At 47.9% G+C, this 17,774-nt stretch overlaps 1 protein-coding gene across 3 annotated transcripts in view; it reads right to left on the bottom strand.

Moving 5' to 3' along the window:
• The window catches only part of BTBD11 (BTB domain containing 11), a 340,058-nt gene that overhangs the window by 265,276 nt on the left and 57,008 nt on the right, over positions 1 to 17,774 (bottom strand). The gene's annotated exons all lie outside the window — the stretch shown is intronic.

Here is a 17,774-nt window from a genome sequence, read left to right as displayed (position 1 = left end):
CGTCAAAGCTTATTTTCTCATTATATGAAAGGAAGACAATGGCTTAAATAGAGAAGATCTAGGTTAAAGTCTGGAGTCCACATGTGTGCTCTTAGGGAATTCATTTTGTCTCTCTAAGTCTTGAGGTCTCCACCTGTAGAATCAGACGATCATTCCCTTACAGGGGAGTGGGGAGGTGGAAGGATCAAATGTGTTTAAGTGTTAGTCACTGTTATGCTCATTCCCTCTACAAGTGCTCTGTGTTTTGGCCAAGCTGGTTTACCCACTCTCTCCCCAAAAAGACCCCCTTCTAAATCAGCCTCCCTTACAAAAGGTGGTCCAGCCTGATAATTAGGATCCCGATTGTGGTGCCAGAATGCACATAATTGGAATTCAAATCCAGCTCCACCACTTTACACACTGTGTGAACTCAGACAACTTACCTAATCCCTCTGTGCCCCAGCTTCCTCATCTATAAAGCAGCAATAATGATGGCACCCAATTCACTGGATTGCCTGAGGGTTCAATAAATTATTTTATTTTATTTTTATTTTTGAGACGGAGTCCCTGTCGCCCAGGTTAGAGTGCAACGGTGCGATCTTGGCTCACTGCAACCTCCATCTCCCAGGTTCAAGTGATTCTCCTACCTCAGCCTCCCGAGTAGCTGAGATTACAGGCACATGCCACCACACCCAGCTAATTTTTGTCTTTTTAATAGAGACGGGGTTTTGCCCTGTTGGCCAGGCTGGTCTCAACCTCCTGACCTCAGGTGATCCCCCTACTTTGGCCTCCCAAAGTGCTGAGATTACAGGTGTGAGCCACCATGCCTGGCCAAGTTCAATAAACTAATTCATGGAAAGTGCTTGTAGCCCTGTGAAGCCCATGGTATGTGTTGTGTAAGTTAAACTATTACCACTCCTCAGACCTTTTTCCAAATTCCAATCTATTTTTTTCCAATCATTTTTTAAAATTCCACTTTCTCTGAGGAACAGCCTCCAAGATCATCTCCTCTCCAAGTCTGTCTCCTCTCCCTCCACCCTCGGTAGTACCATGTCAGCACTAACCAGTATTGTTGGTTTTATCTTTTCCTGTTTACCTATCTTGTCCCTGCAATCAAGTTCTCTGAGGGCAGAAAGCAGTACTGACACTGCCTCCTACCACTTCCTAGAACCTGGTACATCCTAATAATTCAGTGAATATTTGTTGGCTTGTTTAATTAGATTTGATTGAAAGTGGCAAGCAGACACAAACGTGTACCACCTTCCCGGAAGAGAGGATGTCATAGAGGAAACAGCATAGGCTTTGGAATCAGGCTAACCTGTCAGAATCCAGACTCCTGCACTCAAGGCTTGCCACCTAGCCTTGAGCAAGTTATTAAGCGTCTAAGGCTATTCTCTCATCCATAAAAGGAAGAAAATAATATCCCCCTCCTAGGATTGGTGGGAGCATTAAATACAATAAGATACGCTATAGGTAAACCGCACAGTAAGTACTTTTTTAAGTCACATAGGTTCATTGCCCATGAGCTGTGTGACTTCTCCATGAAGGAGAAGTCTCACTGTGGTAGCTGATCTCCAAAGGGGGTCCCAAATGGACCACCCCTCTCAGTGCCATGCCCTTGTTTAGTCTCCTCCCACACTGAAATCTAGACAGAACTTTGACCAGAGAATCAGGCATGGCAGCTTCTGCTTTTGAGCTTTTGGAAGCCCTGAATATCATGTAAGAAATCCAATTATTGTGCTGAAAGACCATGCAGAGAGAACGCATGGAAAGACATCATGGAAAGGCTTTGGGAAGAGGAAGTGGTTCTCTATCAGGGACATACACACACACACACACACATGCCCCAGCATCCCACCTGACCTCACACTTGCAACCATCTTCCACAAAGGCACCAGACATGTCAGGGAGTCATCCTAGACGTACCAGTCCAGTAGAGCCCCCCAGCTATCTGCAACCCCAGCTGACATTGTTGGAGCAGAAGAACCACCCAGCTGAGCTCAGTCAACACTCGGAATTTGTGGGATAAGATGGTTGTTGTTTTAAGTTACTATGTTTGGGTTGGTTTGTTTCACAGAAATTAATAACCAAAATAGTCACTCTGGACAGGAGTGTTGGAGGAGGCCAAATCCAGAAAGTTGAGTTGCCATGCCAGTTTCAGAACCTGCAATCTAAACAGATTCTTGTTAGGGGGCAGAATGTCACTGTGGGGAAACATGTAGGCTCAGATGTCAGACTGTCTGGCTCTATCATTTATAAGCTCTATCATTTGTGACCCTTGGGGAGTATTCCTGCTTATACCTCAGTTTTCCTACCTGTAAACTAAGATGATAGCGAGCTTAAATGAGAGAAAGCATGCAATATGCCTCGTACATAAGCATTAAAAATGTTTAGCTATTATGGGGGAGAGACTAGAGGAAGTAGGTGGTTACAGCTTGAGTCACATTGTTTCTTCAAACAGTTTTTGTTTAATTTTCTAAAATGTCTCAAACATTGTTGCAAATTTGTTGAGGTGAATCCCATAGCCTCTGGCTCCATTTTCCAACCTCAAGTATTCAAAATAAGCTTGTGATCTTTGAAGTACAGAGGTGCAGTCACAATTACCACAGGTTAACACCCACCTGCAGCTCATATCTGTTTCTTTGAAAAAGGAAATTAAAAAGTTGAACTCTGATTTTTAATGTCCATTCACTCCAAAAGGAAAAATGTAAACTTGATGCTTTTCCTCTGAGGAACAGAGAACACAAAATCTGAGCAAACTCACTTGATCTTTGTTAAATTAATGTATCCATGGAAGAGCTGAAGAAAAAACTCTGGCTCCTGATAACCATCATCATCATTACCAACTTGACAATGTTCATTATTTATCTTTGAGCATTTCCTATGCGCCAGGCACTGTGCAAACCCTTCACATCTATTAGCAGAGCCCTAGGTCAATTCAGAATACAAAGGGCAGGGAAGCAAGGAATATCCAACAGAGAGCTGCTGGTGCTGTGTAGATACCACTTGCCAGGCCCCTGCATGGGCCTTCAAGGGCTCCAGGATGGCTGGCCCAGGCCTCCAGCAGGAGGGGAAGAGGGGAGAGGAGACAGGAAGAGGGAAGAAGAAAGGGTGGGAGTAGGAGGGGAATGAGGAGGAAAAGAAGATGAAGAGGAGGAAGGAAAGAAGGAGGAGGAAGAGGGGAGAAGATGAGGAGAATGGGAGGAAAAGGAGGGGAAGAGGAGGAGAAAATAGAAAGAGAAAGAGAAGGAAGAGGGGAGAAAGAGGAGAGAAAAAGAAGGAGGAGGCACATAATAAAAAGTAGGAGGAAGAATTAGGAGGAGGAGGAGGAAAAAGAAAAAGAGGATAAAGAGAAGGAAAGAGAAGGCAGAGAAGAGAGAAAGAAAGAAGAAGGGCCGGGTGCAGTGGCTCACGCCTGTAATCCCAGCACTTTGGGAGGCCGAGGTGGGCAGATCACCTGAGGTCAGGAGTTCAAAGCCAGCCTGGGCAACATGTTGAAACCTCGTCTCTACTAAAAATACAAAAATTAGCAGGCGTGGTAGTGGGAGTCTATGATCCCAGCTACTTGGGAGGCTGAGGAAGGAGAATCACTTGAACCTGAGAGGCAGAGGTTGCAGTGAGCCAAGATCGTGCCACTGCACTCCAGCCTGGGCAACAGAGCGAGACTCTGTCTCAAAAAAAAAAGAAGAAGGAGAAGAAGAGGAGAAAAGGCAAGGAAGAGAAGGAGAGGAGTAGGAGGAGGGGAAGGAGGAAGACGAGGGAGGAGAAGTCTTAACTATTTGGTGGAATAAGGACCAATCCCACGAAAAAGTCAACAAAGCTCCTGTGTGAGACGTGCATTTATATTGGTGCTAAATTTGAATTAATTGCACAAGTCAAAAACTTATCAAGTCCCAGATGGCAGGGGCAGGTGTCCTGACTGTTCTGAGGAAGGAGTCACTGCTATGGCCTGGTGGTCTAGGAAGGTCCCAGGGACAAGACGTACTTAACCTAGCATGCTGCCTGGCACAGAGCAGTTGCTTTAAGATACTGTTCAACAAATGAATGAATAAACTCAAAAATGAGACACCTACTCTGCCCCTCTTCTTTGAAGTACCTGAAACACTTGTTACCATATCAATATTACAGCTGGTGATTTGTTTAACATCTATCTTCCCCACTGAACAGTCATCTACAAGCTGGCAAAGACTTTGCCTGGATTGCCACTGCTGAGCCCTCAGCACCTAGCCCAGTACTTGACACATAGTAGTCCCTCAACAAAAATTCACTGACTTAGGTGTAGGCTGATCAAGGACACAGACTGCCTACTACCAAGAGCGGCAAGGAGACTTACCCACAGGAGCAGGCTCAAGGTCGGGGAGAATGTTTAAAGTGGATTTAGAATGCAGCTGACTTGGCCAGGCACAGCAGCTCATGCCTGTAATCCCAGCACTTTGAGAGGTTGAGGTGGGCAGATCACCTGAGGTCAGGAGTTTGAGAACAGCCTGGGCAACGTGGTGAAACCCTGTCTCTACTAAAAATACAAAAATTAGCTGGGTGTGGGGGCATGCACCTGTCATCCCAGCTACTCAAGAGGCTGAGGCAGGAGAATCACTTGAACCCAGCAGGTGGAGGTTGCAGTGAGCCGAGATCACACCACTGCACTCCAGCCTGGGCAACAAGAGCGAAACTCTGTCTCAAAAAAAAAAAAAAAAAAAAAAGAACGTAGCTGACTGTCTGATCCACACCATCTTCTTGCAAGCGTGTACACACACACACACACACACACATACACACACACACACTTTCCATTTCCTTCAACTTCTCGGCCTCCCACCCAGGGAAGCCCAGGGCGCTGTGACATATCAAGGACATCACCACGACATGACATAATTAGAAAGTTGTGTGTGGCAGCTGCGGGAAAAGGATGTAACACAGAAAGGCTGAGCAAGCAGCTGGCCACTCAGAGACACCTACCCTGGTCTGCTCTATAACAAAGGCCAAGGGAATGATCAGTCAGGACTGCAGGCTCACTAGGCACAGGCTGACTCAGGACAGAATGGGGGGCAGATGCTCTTTTAGCTTTAGAAATGTCACCCAAAATCCCTGTAGATCCTGAGATGCTTCCCCCAGGCCAATGTCATTATCCCACTGATAATAGAACACCTCCCTTCTGTTTACTGCTTTATATTTATAAGGGGCCTTTATCTATATAATCTCATTTGAAGAGTCATTCCATAACAAACATTTATTGAGCATATACTACACGCCAAGCTCTGTGCTATGCACTGGGGATACAGCTACAGACAAGACAGCAAGATGCCTGCCCTCACTGGGGCATGTAAGGATGGTTACTGGTCAAGAATCCCACAAGCAAATATCAACTGACAACTGATTCATGACAAGGGAGAGGAATATAGTCTTCTGTAGTCCTATCAGAGTGACCGTGAACTAGCCTTGTTAGGCAGGTAGGACGATTGACTGAGGCCTGAAGGAGGAACGGAGTCTACTAGATAAAAGGTAGAGAGGTGGGAAGAGTATTCCAGCAGAGGTAAGTGCCAGTGCAAAAGCCCTGAGGCAGGAGAGAACAGCTGTGAGAGATGGAAATAACGTTAGTCTAGTAAGGCCTCATTTTTACGGATGAGGAACTAAAACCCAGAGAACACCGGGTCAAGGTCACACAACAGGAGCTGGACCAGAACTCAGACTTCTCACTCAAACCCTGGTTTTGTGAAACTCCACAGAATCCTCAAAGTTCCAGGGTCCCTTTTCCCAGGCCTGCTGTAGTCCTGGCTCAGGCCAGGCTGGGCATGTCGGTAAGGATGGCAGGAGGGTGGGGGCAGGGCTGTTCTCACAAGGTCTTCCAGGCCAGCGAGGAGCAGGAAATGCCAGAGAACGCCCATTCTCACAAGATTACCCAAGTTGAGTCAGGGCTTGGGGAGGGTGCACATAGCTGTTGGGCCCCATGAGCCATCATACTGGCAGAGCAGCTGTGATTGGCAGCTCCGGGGGGCCTGGGCAAGGACCTAGGTGGGAGCTTTTCCAAGGAACATCTCAGCCCTGCCAGGCAGAGCACTGCTGAGTCAGCAAGCACCACACCTCGGGAAAGCTTCTCGGAACCTCACCCCAGCCGGCAGGAAGGAAGGACAGGCCGCCCCCAAAGCTGATGATGTCAGTTAAGTCAGCCTGTCATCAATTATAATCAAATAACTAATATTTGTCATGTAATGGGAGACCACACCAGGCACTGCTCTCAGCAGGCAATGCAAAGGTGTCACCCTTGGGTGTGTTGACTTACACACCTTTGCATTGCCTGCTTAGAGCAGTTTCCAATACCTTGCTTTATTTTCATCACAGTATTTATCACTGCTGGAAAGTATTCCATGTGTTGACTTGTCTATGTCCAGCCCACAAGGCAGCAAACTCCATGAGGACAGAGCCTGTTCGTGTCCGTCTTCTCACTGCTACATCCCCAGCACCTGTCACTCAATACCTAAATGTGGGATGAGGAGACAATAAAAAGAATGAATGAATGGCTGCCTTTGAGGAAAGAAGAAGCTGGATCGGGCTTATTTTCATTGCTCAGTGAGTAGGCATCAGAGTCTAAATCCAGTCCAGGGAGAAGTACTGAACTAAGCCCTAGTATGAGGATGGGCAGAAGTACAAGCGATCAACAGATACGTAGAAGAAAAAGCTACATGACATGGTGTGGAGGGGCTGAGAGTGCCAGAAAGTCCAAGCTACCACCTTGGTTTCTGGTTATAACCCCTGATTCCAGGGTGATTTTTGTAAAATTGCTCCGTGAGCAATGCCTCCTGCAGTGGAAGCTGTAGGCTTTCCTTGCAAGCTCTGCTGGCAGGTTCAAGGCCCTCCTGCTGAGTCTCTTCCCAGGAACTGCTCGGCCTAAGGAAGGCCTGTCTCAAGGTCACACCCGCTCCTGGGGCAGCTGTATCCAATGACTAGTTGGTGTGGGGGTACAAAGACCTGGCCCCCTTGTCTGGACTGGGGACAACTCTGGAGAGCTATTCCCATGGGACGGACTGAGGCCTATGTTGTGAGTATATCACAGCTCAATTTCTCTCTCTGACCAGTTCTGCATCCCTGAGTTAACCCCAGGGGCAATCCCCAATAAGTTTCCTTCGGGCACCTCGTAAGAGTCTCTTTTCCAGGAAACTCAACCTAAGACACCGGCCAAGAGGCACTTAGGGAACAAAGACACCCAACCAGGGTCTCCATTCTGGGCCAGTGCCACTGGCTCTCTCAGCTAACCTATCTTTCTTTCTGCTGATATTTGGGGAGGCTTCTTGTTTCTCATTAGAAATGGTCACATGCTCGTTAAGGAAACTGTTGGCTGTGGAGCCAGGCTGCTTGAGTCGAAACCCCAGCCACACCCCTCCTAGCTACATGGCCCTAAGCAGGTCTTTTCTGCTTCCTTATGTGTAAAATCAGTTTCTATCTCCTTGGATGTTGAGAATCACACACATCAATACATAAGAAATCTTTGGAACATGACTTGGTGCTCAGCAAATGTCCCAGACAAGTGAGCCCTCAGCTACTGCCATTTTTGTCAGGTGCACACTTGTTTCCTCATTCCCATAGGGACTGCAGCTGTGTAGGTCTGGAGCCCAGCATGCTCAGCACACCTGAGTCTGATGCTCATTACTGGGTGGATGGATAGGTGGATGCCTGCACACCTGGACACTTGGAGCCATGCTTGGATGGGTGCTCTCTTGCTGTTCTATCTTACACAGCCCCCTGGAAGCTTTCACAATGAAAGGCCCTGAGCAGATGGAAGACTCTGTGATTATCTGAACTGTCTGAAATTTCCTTATCAGTAATTCAGTTCACCTGGGGACACACCATTTCCATAAATCAGTCAACCACAATAGGCTCACCCAGGCAAAGCATAAAGATGACAACAATAATCACGTGTATTCATGCAGTGCCTTTGTTCTGCAAAGCTCCAAACAGTCGACAATCATTATCTCATTAATCCTGCAGCCATCTCTGAAAGGTAGGCAGAGAACAGGTGCCTGTCCCCTTGAATAGGCAGGAAAGTAACACTGATAACTGCAAACACTTATTGACCACTTACTATGTGCTGGGCTCTCACTCAGAAGTCTGTAATGTAGTTGCTGTGGTTATCCTCATTTTACAGAAGAGAAAACCAGAATCTAGAGAGGTCAAGGAATTTACCCAACGTCACTTGGCTGGCAAGGAGTGGAAGCAGGATTCCACCCCAGGCAGCCTGTCTCTGGGACCTTCTGGCTTCACCTCTACGCCAGGTTGCCTCTCAAAATGCGGCACACACACAGGCAACAGAGGCAAATGCTAAAGTCAAGGCTGTGGGTGGAAGGCACCAAGTGGTCTCTGGCCAGCCATACATGCAGGGCAAATGCGGAGGGCCTATAGGCCTGGCTTTTGGAATGGGTCTGCACCCTAAGTGTGGCACTCACTGGCTGGCCAATCTGGCACCCAAAAGAGCTGCAAAGTAAACCGCTGCAGTCATTTGGCTCTTAGCTGGAATGATCCTCAGAATGGGCCTTGACGTGGGGTCAGGGAGAACATAAGCGAACTGGAAGCAATGAAGGGCAAAGGTGACATTGAGGAGGTGAGGGGACGCAGCAGGGGCACTGGCAAGCCCATTTTCTTCTTCATGTCAAGGACCCTCCTACCCTGCAATAAGTCCAGGCAGCAGTTACGAGGCTTATTTTTTTAATTATTGTTATACTTTAAGTTCTGGGATACATGTACAGAATATGCAGGTTTGTTACACAGGTATACACGTGCAATGTTGGTTTGCTGCACCCATCAACCCATCATCTACATTAGGTATTTCTCCTAATGCTATCCCTCCCCTAGTCCCCCCACCCCCCAACAGGCCCTGGTGTGTGATGTTTCTCTCCCTGTGTCTATGTGTTCTCATTGTTCAACTCCCACTTATGAGTGAGGACATGCAGTGTTTGGTTTTCTGTTCTTTTGTTACTTTGCTGGGAATGATGGTTTCCAGCTTCATCCACGTCCCCGCAAAGGACATGAACTCATCCTTTTTTATAGCTGAACTCCATCATCTCAGCCCAAAATCTCCTTAAGCTGATAAGCAAGTTCAGCAAAGTCTCAGGATACAAAATCAATGTGCAAAAATCACAAGCATTCCTATACACCAATAATAGACAAACACAGAGCCAAATCAAGGGTGAACTCCCATTCACAATTACTACAAAGAGGATCTTTTAAAAAGTAGTCGAATCCCACCACATGTAGAAACCTCTAGTGGCTTTGCATCCAAACCCTTTCCCTTGACAGACAAGCCCTGTGTGGCCAGGTCCCCGCCCATCTCTCCTAAAGCCTCCCTCCCCCGGGCCCACTATATGGCAAACACACTCATTCTTGCAGGCCTTCGAAAGCATCCAAACTCATTCCAAGTAAGTCACCTCCTCCAGGGGGTACTTATGGAATGCCCAACCTGAGGGAGTCCCATCACCTTTATACGTCCCCACTGTAATTCTCTTCTTGGTCTTATGCTGGCTGATTTGTTCTTGTTAATTTATTTCTTCATTTATTGTTTTTTTCTGCCCTAATTAGAATGCAAGCTCCATGGTTTAGGTGTGATTTGGTCACGACTGTATCTCCAGCCTGGAGACCATAGGGGGCTCAATAAACATTTGTTGAATGAATTATAATAAATTGCACATATAGAGTAGTTATTACATGCCAAGAGCTATCTCTGCGATTTACATAAATTAGCTCATTTAATCCTCCCAATGCCCTGCTGAGGCTGATCCTATTATCACCCCCATTTTACAGCTGAGGGAGCTGAGGCAGGAGAGGTTAAATAACTGCAAATCACAGAGCTGACAAATGACAGAGCCAGGATGCAAATCCAGAGGTCTGGCTCTTACTCCATGCTCCACACACCATACCACGCTGCAGTCAGAATGGTTCCCCCTGCCCTTAGGATACAGCCCCAACTCCTGAAGACAACGTAGAAGCGTTTAATGAACAGATCTAATCTCCTTTCTAGCCTCATCCGTTGCCATTAATTCCGACACTGCCCAGCCCTGAGGAAGAAGCTGCCCTCTCTAGTCTCTTGCCATCTGCCCTTGCTGTTCCCACCTGGAGCTCTCCTCTTTCTTGGCCAACTCCTTGGGTGCCAGCGTGGGCAGCCCTTCATTAGGAAGCCCCTTTGCATACCTTAGGCTGGATCAGATGCCCGCTTGGCATCCCCAGATTACTCTGCACTTGCCCTAAGCCTGTACACAGCCCACTCTTGTGGGGCATGTGTGTTCACCTGTCTGTAGAGGCTGCACACCCATTCCTTTGTTTCAGCAAGTACTTAGCACATGCCCCTGAGTGTCCAGCCTACACTTCTAGGTGCTGGGGAGACAATAGTAGGCAAACCCAAGTCTCCACCTATGCAGAGCTACCTTTCTAGTAGAGGAAACAGACCATAAACAAAAATGCAATAAAATATCAGGGAGAATGATTAAGACACAGGCAGAATAGAGGAAATGAGAATAATGATGAGGGGTGGGTAGTGTAGACAGAATGGTCAGGAACAGCTATGCATTCATTAAACCAGTGGTCTCCAAACAGTTTTGATCACACATCCCTATCATTCTTATGTATACCTCCCTGATATGTGACTATATATTTAATTATAGATTATACCAAACCTATAACTGAATATATAGTATAATATTGGAGACATGTACGTAGCATATATAACATTGTATATAATATACTGCTGTACTACTGTATCATATAGCTTATTATAAAATATACATAAAGTATATAAATAGTAAAAGGATAAGAAAAAATGTTCTAGAACATTCTTCTTGCCCTTTCGTGCACATTCATGCATGTACCCTGTTTTGGAGACTATTGTGACAGAATGGCAGCTCAGCTCAGGGTTAAAAAGAAAAATGCAGGCAAAGAAACAAAGCCACTCCCCGATCCTTGCTAATTACACTCAGCAGGCACCCCAAAATAATTTGTCAAATGACTCGGCATGGGGTTCAGTAGATGCTAGGTAAATCAGCCTTAGACAGGTCATTTCCTAATTCTTGGTGTCAGTTTCCCCATCTGTGAATACAGGGTGTGGTCCTCCTTGAGACCACACAGAAACAAAAACCTAGGTTCAGGTTCACTCAGCCTGTTCCCTGACCAAGAAGGGGCCAACTCAGTCATGTTGGGACACGCAGCCAAGTTCTGGTGTGGGCAGGGCTTTCATCTGCTGACTTTTTATTGATTTTTACTGGTTTACATGGAAGGAAAAGAATGCAAACAAAGAAACAAAGGCACCCCATCCCTAATCCCAGCAAATTATGCAGAGATTCAGGAGAGTAATGAAAACCATAAAGCATGCTCTGAAATAAGAACTCCCAATCTTCCATAATCTTTGGTGATAAAACGCAAAGCAGCAGGCCAGTGACACCCATTCATAAATACTGGGTCTGTTTACCAGCGCTCAGTTCAGAACACATTTGCTGGTGCTAAGAACCTATACTGCTGTACCGCACCCTGGGAGTTAAGGACAGGTCTTTCAAGGGTCACAGATGAATCACAGCATCGTGCAATGCCAGGGCTGCAAGGGGCCTGAGAATCTGTTCTGCTGGAAGGTGGATAGATGGCTGCAGGTCTGCTTTCCTTCTGAACTGCAGCCAGACACAACACTGTGAGGTGTTATGGTGAATATAAGCTCATTGTTCAGTTAAGGAACTTGAGCCCAGATAAATCAACCTGTTTCAGAGACATGGAGCAAGGAGTGGAGCTGAGATTGAAAGCGAAGGCTTCCTGGCAGCTTGTCCGACTGACCCTTGTTCTTCTGGAGGGCTCTGTAAGCTCCTCAGGGCTGAGTCAGTCTTTGTCATCACTCTGTTTCCAACTGTCCCAGCACTAGGCTTTGCTGGTAGTGGGTAATGATTAAACTTGAGGAAGGAAGAAAAGGAATGAGAGAGGATGGGATGTGGGGGTTATTCAATTTGTAGCTGGTGTATTGGTCTATTTTCATACAGCTATGAAGAAACACCCAAGACTACGTAATTTATAAAGAAAAGGAGGTTTAATGGATTCACAGTTCCACATGGCTAGGGAGGCCTCACAATCATGGTGGAAGGTGAAGGAGGAGCAAAGGCATGTCTTACATGGTGGCAGACAAGACAGTGTGTGCAGGGGAACTGCCCTTTATAAAACCATTCAGATCTCATGAGACTTCTTCTCTATCACAAGAACAGCACAAGAAAAACCCACCCCCATGATTCAATTACCTCCCACTAGTTCCCTCCCATGACATGTGGGGATTGTGGGAGCTATAATTCAAGACGAGATTTGGGTGGGGACACAGACAAACCATATCAACTGGTCTACTAACACCAAGAGCAATGTCAACAACCATGACCATTTATGGAGCCCTTACTCTGCACCAGGTGGAGCAATGAGTGCTTTAAATGCAATGTCTCACCTACTTTTCCAGCAATTCTATGGGAGTTCACTATCATCCCAATTATATAGAAGGGCAAAGGGAGGTTCAGAGAGGTTCAGTAAATTGCATAAGGTCATTCAGCAGGTACATGGTAAGTCCAGAATGTCAACTTTGATGGCTGTGGTGCTTAACCACTAAACCACACTGCCTACTGCTGTGACCAAAAATCAAACTTCTTAAATTCCTTCTGGCATCATCTGCTACTCTGTGCTACAAAAGCAGGAGTGGCTCTCACATCAGATACAGGCTGAATCCCAGTGACTCCTATTTTACAGCCTCCTGGGGAACCCCAATGCTTGTCCGCAGGGCATGGCATGCAGCCAAAGACCCATCAGGGGACGTTTTCACAAGTGACAGGAGATCCATTCTTATTCCCAAAGACAGAGGGAGCCAGCACAGTTGTAGGTTTGGGTATGAACAGTCAGGACGGGTTGTGATAAGGGAAAAAGGGAAGGCAAGCCAGTGTGTAGAGGCAGAACCAGACAGCTCAAGGGAAATGAGGGCCTGTAAGGGGACAAGGTGGGAGCCAAAAATATGAACAGGTGGGCTTCTCCAGGTGGAGGGGGACTAAGAGGAGGGGGCGCATTGTTGGACAGCCCTAGCTCCCCTACTTACTTGCTACAAGACCTTGGACAAATTATCTATGCTCCCAGAGCTTCAGATCCTCATCTATAAAATAGGACAGTATCTGCCTTATAGAGTTGTTATAAGGATGAAATACCATAGTGTACACATACACAAATTGCTTTAAGTGCAGGTCCTGGCATATGGTGAGTGCTCAACAATTAATAGCAATTTGTGGTGGCAGTGGTGCAGTCATTGCCAAATGATGTGCAAAGTAAGGGGATGAGCAGAGAAGATGCCAAGAGGAAGCAAACCCATCATCCCCCAATATTTAAGTGACTTGAGGTTAAGAGACCATGTCAAGCCAAGCCAAAGAAAGTGGTTAAGGGACATGCCCAAGGTTGAGTCACAAGTGTTTTCTGGACAGGGACCATGGCTGAATCATCTAATATTCCAGCCCTTGGCATTGGCTTTGCACAAAGGGAGCACTCCACTGGTGTTTGTGAAATTTACACATGGCTTGGTCTCCTGAAGTCTACGATGAGATTATGTTTCCCACTTTTTCCCTTTGCTTGGTTCCCTTTTACTTCCTACCTGCTGATTCATTTATCTTCTTCCCACACTTCTTGAGCATCAAGTGTGTGTTGTGGTTCTTCTGGAAACTACGAGGGGATTAAAACAAGTCCAGAATGGAGCTGTCATTGAGGCACCCAGACTCAAACATGATTTGGCCACATCCTACTGCCTTTATTACATTTGGCCACATCCCACTGCCTTCCCAAAACAAGGTCTTCCTCTTGGCTGTGTGGCCTGTGTGCAATGGTAATCCCATTTCTGCCTTTCTCATTCCCAAAGCATCCGTCTTCAACAGGCATTTGCCAAAAATGACCATGGTGTGTGTTTACAGTAGCTCAGCAAAGACTTATTTGTCTAACCAGAAAACATCACAACTCAGAACCACAATGAGGAGCTAGTTTGAGAGTCACCTCCAAGCACATGGTCACCTCCAGCACATGGGGTCCTCTAAGTCCTAAGACAAGTCCACAGGGATCGAGGGGAGACATCCCTGAGGCAAGTTGGGGTCCCCAAGAAGCAAATGAGGAGACAGAAATGAGCATAAAAGGAGTGTACATGGGACACACACACACACTCTCTCTCTCTCTCTCAAGGAAGTGTTCTTGGGCTCAACCCCAGTGGCAGGGAAGGGTGAGAAGCAAAACTGGACAAAGGGAGAAGTTAGACTGTGATGCAGTCTCAACAGAGGCGTCAGCCCATTCTAGTGGTTGTTAGCAAGCTAGGATGACCCTTCAGCGCCATCCTAAATTGGTGCGGGGGGCTGGGCTTTTATATCCCCACATCAATCAGTCCCTGGACAGGGGCTGCCTAGGGAGAGGGGTGAGACTTTGGCCCAGAAGCTCTCTCAAACAAAGTCAACTTCCAAAGGGGACTGAAAGCTGACAGCTGCACCAGCAGCACTCCCCTCAGCTGTTGGGGGAGGCCCTTCAGTCCTGAAGGGGTATCTGAGCAGTGCATCTCCATGTCCAAGACAGTCCAGGTAGTAGCCACTGACTCTTTGTCTTCGTTGAAGAGCAGAAAAACACACAGCAGTGGTGAGACGTCAGGCTCTGGACTTAGACGGGCCTGGCTCAAATGGAGAATCTGCCCCTTATACCTCTGGGCCCTTCACCTGAAGAACAGGGCTGCTGAGAGCACCTTACACACTCAACACAAGGGTTGTAGGGTTGAATAAAACAACAAGTGAACCTGGCATATAGTAATCACTCAATAAAAGGCAGCTCTGATCATCATTACATAACTCAGAATGAAGGAGAAAACTGTTTGCTCTGGGCCACAGCAGCAGTATTTGTTTCTCACTGCTGAGAACCTATACTGCTGTACTGCACTCCGGGAGTTAAGGGCAGGTCTTTCAAGGGTTACAGATGAATCATAGCATCATGCAATGCCAGGGCTGCAAGGGGCCTGGGAATCTGTTCTTGTTAGCAAGGTGGATAGATGGCTGCAGGTCTGCTTTCCTTCTAAACTGCAGCCAGACACAACATTGTGAGGTGTTAGAATGAATATAAGCCCATTGTTCAGTTAAGAAACGTGAGCCCAGAGAAATCAACCTATTCCAGAGTCATGGAGTAAGGAGTTTGCAGCATAAATGCAAATTCATTTATTCATCCATTCATCAAATATATACTCAAGGCCTACAATTATGTGCTGGGAACAGTTCTGGGGATCAGAGATGCAGTGGTGACAAAACAGAGAAAGCCTGGCCCTTCTGGAGATGAGTGAGACAAAAGAACCAAATATATAACACACACCCTGTGAAGGAAAATATGGCCAGACGAGAGGACAGAAGGGGGATGGCTGGGTCGCAGGGTGGTGAGGGAGGGAGAGGAGGGCGTGGCATCTTCCAGGAGGTGAGCAAATACCAGACAGAAGTGAGGACAGGGGCCATGGGGCTGTCTGGGGGACACCATCCTGGTAGAAGGAACCACAAGGGCAAAGGCTGAAGCTGAGAGATGCTGGTCTTATTCAAGGGATAGCCAAAAGGTCCCTGGGCCTGGAGAGTGACAAACAAGAGATGGGGCACGGGGAAGTGGGCTGGAAAAGCAGCCCAGCCCAGGCAGGATGGTACAGAGCCTCAGTCAAGGCAGGAACTCTGGATTCAACTCCCAAGGTGATTGGAAGGAAGCCTCTGCAGGTTTCAATAGGAGACACTGCTGAAGGGTATAGGATTCCAAAGGCAGGAAGAGAAGTCCATAAAGAACAATTGTCCAGCTGGGAAGATGGCAGTGGAGGTGGAAGGGAGCGGATCACAGAAACAAAGCGGTAAGGAACCTCAGAGACCATCTGGCCCAGGTCTGGCCTCCAGCAGCTAAGTAACGAACATCACTGTGCAGCAACCTGAGCCCAGAGACTTCGAGCCACCTGCTAAAGTCTCCACAGCCAATGAGAGGTAGAAGGACACCAGGCCCCTGGTCTTCTCCCCTGGAGGTGCCCCACTGGTCCAAGGGGAGGACACGGCCCTGGTTTTGTTGCTGTTGTTTCTGCTGTCATTTTATTTATTTTTATTGATGATGATGATGATGATGATTTCTGAGACCAGGTCTCACTCTGGTCCTTCAAGTTAGAGTGTAATGGCACAATCTTGGCTCACTGCAGCCTTGATCTCCTGGGCTAAGGTGCTCCTTTTGTGTCCGGAATTGGTGGGTTCTTGGTCTCATTGACTTCAAGAATGAAGCTGCGGATCCTTGCAGTGAGCGTTACAGTTCTTAAAGATGGTGTGTCAGGAGTTTGCTCCTTCAGACATTCAGATGTGTCCGGAGCTTCTTCCTTCTGGTGGGTTTGTGGTCTCGCCAATGGGAGTAAAGGGGGAAACCTTTGCAGTGAGTGTTAGAGTTCTTAAAGGTGGCCCATCTGGAATTGTTTGTTCCTCCCGGTGGGGGGAGTTTGTGGTCTGGCAGGCTTCAGGAGCGAAGTTGCAGGCCTTCATGGTGAGTGTTACAGCTCATAAACGCACCGTGGACCCAAACAGTGAGCAGCAGCAAGATTTATCGCAAACAGCAAGAACACAAGGCTTCCACCACTGTTAAAGGCCACCCGAGCAGGTTGCCCTTTTATTCCCTTATCTGGCCCCACCCACATCCTGCTGATTGGTCCATTTTACAGAGAGCTGAATGGTCCACTTTACAGAGAGCTGATTGGACCATTTTGACAGGGTGCTGATTGATGCATTTACAATCCTCTAGCTAGACATAAAATTTCTCCAAGTCCCCACTAGGTTAGCTAGATACAGAGTACTGATTGGTGTATTTACAAATCCTGAGCTACACACAGAGTGCTGATTGGTGTATTTACAATCCCTCGGCTAGACACAAACGTTCTCCAAGTCCCCACTAGACTCAGGAGCCCAGCTGGCTTCATCTAGTGGATCCCGCACCCAGGCTGCAGGCCGAGCTGCTTGCCAGTCCCACGCCGTGCACCTGCACTCCTCAGCCCTTGGTCGGTTGATGGGACAGAGCGCCGCTGAGCAGGGAGCGGTGCTCGTTGTGGAGGCTCCGGCTGCATGGGAACCCACCACCGCGGGGTTTTGGGCATGGGGGGCTGCAGGTGCCGAGCCCTTCCCCGCGGTGAGGCAGCTGAGGCCCGGCGAGAACTCGAGCACAGCCCCAGCGGGCCGGCACTGCTGGGGGACCCGGCGCACCAATGCAGCTGCTGGCGCGGGTACTAAGCCCCTCACTGCCCCGGGCCGGTGCCGCCGGCGGGCCGCTCTGAGTGCTAGGCCCGGCAAGCCTGAATCCGCACCCGCCGGAACTCACGCTGGACTGTGAGTGCCGCGGGCAGCCCCAGTTCCCACTCGCTTCTCTCCCTCCACACCTCCCCGCAAGCAGAGGGAGAGGCTCCGGCCTCGGAGAGCCCAGAGAGGGGCTCCCAAAGTGCCATGGCAGGCTGCAGGGGTCCTCAAAGCGCTGCCAGAGTGGACCCCGAGGCCAAGGACGTGTCCATAGTGAGGGCTGCTAGCATGTTGTCACCTCTCACTGTCACCTCAGCCTCCTGGGTAGCCAGGATCACAGGCACATGTCACCACACCCAGCTAATTTTTTGTATTTTTAGTAGAGACAAGGTCTCACCATGTTGCCCAGGCTGGTCTCAAACTTACGGGCTCAAGTGATCCTCCTACCTCAGCCTCCCAAAGTGCTGGGATTACAGACGTGAGCCACGGCACCCAGCCACTACTGTTATTTTAAAGGGAACCCCT

Source organism: Piliocolobus tephrosceles, chromosome 10 (assembly GCF_002776525.5).
Source record: "Piliocolobus tephrosceles isolate RC106 chromosome 10, ASM277652v3, whole genome shotgun sequence".
Classification (NCBI taxonomy): Eukaryota; Metazoa; Chordata; class Mammalia; order Primates; family Cercopithecidae; genus Piliocolobus; species Piliocolobus tephrosceles.
This window is presented reverse-complemented; position numbering and strand designations above follow the sequence as displayed.